This window comes from Octopus bimaculoides, chromosome 26, assembly GCF_001194135.2.
Source record: "Octopus bimaculoides isolate UCB-OBI-ISO-001 chromosome 26, ASM119413v2, whole genome shotgun sequence".
NCBI classification, from domain to species: domain Eukaryota; kingdom Metazoa; phylum Mollusca; class Cephalopoda; order Octopoda; family Octopodidae; genus Octopus; species Octopus bimaculoides.
The window spans coordinates 10493811-10496229 of NC_069006.1; the positions used below are offsets into that span (position 1 = coordinate 10493811).

Sequence of the window (2419 nt, forward strand, 5' to 3'; positions counted from 1 at the left end):
ATATATATGGCACATAAAAGGTAGCCGTATCGGTGACACAATTAGGAAGGGAATCCAGCCATAGAAGAAACCAAAGGAAAACAGACGACTGGAGTCTGATGCAGTTCTCCGGGTTATCAGCTGCGGGCAAAGCGTCTAACCCATGCCAGCATAGAAAACGTTAAATGACGATGACGATAATAGAAGCACGTACATGTATAGAACCAAATCTGTGATGATATACAAACAATACATAAAACATAAATACATATACAAACAGCATAAATGCACACACAAATACATTATACATATGCCATATATATATATGTATATATATATGTGTGTGTGTGTGTGTGTGTGTGTGTGTGTTTACACGCGCACACATGTGTCTTAGTGTGCTTGTCCACCCACCGCTTGACAACCGGTGTTGGTTTGTTTACGTCTCCCTGACTTAGTGGCTTGGCAAAAGATATCGATAAAATAGGTACTAGACTTGAAAAAGAAAAAAAAAATACTGATGTTCGATTCGTCCGACTAAGCCCTTCAAAGCGATAATACCCCAGCATGGCCGCAATAAAAGATATCACCAACTCAAACGTGCAGAGGGAGAAAGAGATATCTTTGTGTCTGTGAGTTCTTACAGGGATTGAATTCTTAGTCCAGGACCCTTTCTCTGAGTAACGCCTGTGTCCCATGTCTAACAAACTGAGAAGTAAATTAAAACCTGCCAATACGATGTCTCTTCTCTCATTTTCCTCCTGTTTCGATTTACAATAAAGATTCAAGAAGCCTTAAAATAATTAGAATAATGTTATATATATATATATATATATATATATACCCAAACCGTATGCATAATAGAGACAGACAGAATATATAAATTTCTAGTAAAGTTATATATATATAAATAATTGTGTACGCATACATACACAAAGTGTATGGATAAAGGCAGGATGTATGAATCATTGAAAATGTATACACACTTCAACAAAGCCGAGGCGTGTGTGTATATTATGTGTGTACACTATACACACAAACACACAATATATATATATATATATATATATATATATATATATGCACACACAGAGAAAAAAATACAGGTACCCGAGTAAATTAAAATATATATTGCTGGATGTCCGTGTGTCCCGAGTAACATACAAACATATACGTTAAACTCTTATAAATATATATATAGATATATAACGAACTTCTTAAATATATACACACTAATACATATCTAACATCAAAACACACACACACACACACAAAAAGAAAAACAACGAATTTGGAATAAGTGTTATACACACCGACAAGAGAGCGAGTTTATACGTATGTCTGTCTGTATCCATACATATACATGCCTGTCCAAGACGAGACCAAGAAAGCTTTGTTAAAAGATTTTTGTGGCGGGAGAAAAGTACCACGACAGCAGCCTGCCTCTTCATCTAAACGCCCCACCATCGTCCTAGCTCTTAGCTTCATCAATCATTCACTCCCCTTCAGCTCTCTCTCCACTTTTTACCTATCTTTCTGTTCTCCCTTTCCTTCCCCTCTGTAATAACATACATCTCTTCCTCTCTCTCGTCACCTATATCTGTCTCTTCCTCTCTCTCTCTTTGAATCTATTACTTTTCTCCTCCCCCTTCCTAACACTCTACGTCTGTCTAACAAAAATTAACTCTCTCCTTCTCTTCTACCTAACAAGCACTCCCCCCTCTCTCCCTTCTAAGCAATCTTATACTCATTCACTATACCATACTATTCACCCGACTTACCCTCTGACCTCTCCTCTATCATATAACCAATACCTCTCCCACGTCGTCTCACCTCTTCAGTCTACCAAGTGTCTCACACTCGTTATCGTCTAAGCTATCGCTCTCTCCTTATTCAGCCGGTAACTTATGTCTCACTCTCGAGCGAAAGCTATACAAATTCATATTCTCTTGTTAGTCACCCGGTGTGAGTTTATAATAATAATATTAAAAAAAAAACTTGAAGTATAGGATTCCCCTGTTCTAATTGGACACATCAGAGCAACACATGTATCTATGCCAGTGTGTGTGTGTGTGATGAGAGGTAGTGATGCAGATAAGCATAATATATAAAAAGAAACAGATACAAATCTATTTACATAGAGCATAAAATAGATATATATTGCTTATATATTAAAGATCACCTAAATGAATTCATATATGTACAGATATGTATATAAATATACATATTTACATACAGATAAAGACGCGCATATATATATATATATATATACATACACATACAAGCAATATATATATACGTATATACACATATACGTACACACACGTAGGAGTATGTGAAGCAGACAGACAAGGAAACATGAAGATGAATACACAATGTACAGACAGGTCGTGGTATATAAAAAAGACAAGGAAATAGACGAAGATACAGATAAACACAAGAC

The 2419-nt window shown here is 36.0% G+C and overlaps 1 protein-coding gene across 2 annotated transcripts in view; it reads right to left on the reverse strand.

The window, feature by feature from the left end:
• Positions 1-2419, reverse strand: part of LOC106883366 (protein RCC2) — a 39948-nt gene that overhangs the window by 21967 nt on the left and 15562 nt on the right. The window contains exon 1 of one of the 2 annotated variants that reach the window (XM_014934354.2): positions 1290-1469. The exons of the other annotated variant lie outside the window; for it this stretch is intronic. The gene's annotated coding sequence lies outside the window, so the exon portion shown is untranslated. Of the gene's footprint in view, positions 1-1289; positions 1470-2419 lie in introns of those variants that run through there. 2 annotated transcript variants of the gene reach the window in all.